Below are 1,193 nucleotides of genomic sequence, written 5' to 3'. Positions count from 1 at the left end.
ACTTGGTCACCAGAGCTCCCTTTGATCTTACATAGTTTGGGTTTTTTTAAAAAAACAAACATGAAAAACTTCTATCTTTTCTGTCTTCTTTTAAATATGTAGAAGACACTGACTTGTCATTCTTTTGAATTTCTTTTTTTTTTAAATTAATTTTAATGAACATTTACAGAGATTTTGGATTTCCATTCCTTCATTGCTGCACTTTTTTCCCTGCCCACCCCTCCCCTCCAGTTCACTCCTCTCCTTGAAAAGAAAAAAGAAAAATTCCTTCATTGGTAGATAATCCCCCCATCCCCCCAACCCCCGCACTGAGTACACCTCTCCATGCAACCCTAATTCTAGACTCCTGTGCCAACCATAATACCCAATCATATATTACCTTTAATCTGTTCTTTCCCTCATCTGTTTCAATACAATACACATAATTTATCCAGTTTTTTCTCCGTCTTACCCCAACCCTGATGTCAATCCCATACTACAACAGTGGCATCATGCAGTCTTTGTCCCTTCATGACTGAGATACTTCACTCAGCATAATGTCCTCTAGGCTCACCGATTTTGAATAATATTGCATGAGTTCCTTGTTTTTCAATGTGGCATAGTATTCCATTGTGTGAATTTACCACAGCTTCTCTATCCATTCATTTGTTGATGGGCACTTGGGTTGCTTCCAACTCTTTGCTATTGTAAACAAAGCTGTGATAAACATGGGTGTGCATTCTTTTGAATTTCTTATCAGAAAGTTCCAATAACATTTCTTCCTATGAAGAATTTTGTATTCTTGAATTTTGAATTCCTATTTTGTATTTTGGTCACTTTTTTATTCCATCTTTATCCAGATATTGTGAGCGTTGGTTGGTTGAGGTTTTTTTATTGGTTTAAAGTCATCTACTACCTCTAAGTAATTGTAGGGATGTTGTCTTTGTAAGTTTTTGTTTTGTTATATGTGATTGAGCTGTGAATGTGTTGTACCACTTACTACTTTGGTATTTCTTTTTTGTTTTTTATGAGAACAAATTTTATTTAAAATTAGCCAGCTGGGCTCCATTTAGATGGAGCAACAAAGCATCATTGTTTTGTTAGCAACAAAGCATCATTGTCAGGAATAGATCAAACATAGGCCTTCTTCTCTCCATCAGGCCTAATAAAGGTGGTGATGTGACCTTGGCTGCATCAATGTCATAAAACTTCTT

Source organism: Elephantulus edwardii, unplaced genomic scaffold (genome assembly GCF_000299155.1).
Source record: "Elephantulus edwardii isolate Elephantulus edwardi_28Jun2011 unplaced genomic scaffold, EleEdw1.0 scaffold00049, whole genome shotgun sequence".
NCBI classification, from domain to species: domain Eukaryota; kingdom Metazoa; phylum Chordata; class Mammalia; order Macroscelidea; family Macroscelididae; genus Elephantulus; species Elephantulus edwardii.
Note: the sequence above shows the minus strand (reverse complement) of the source record.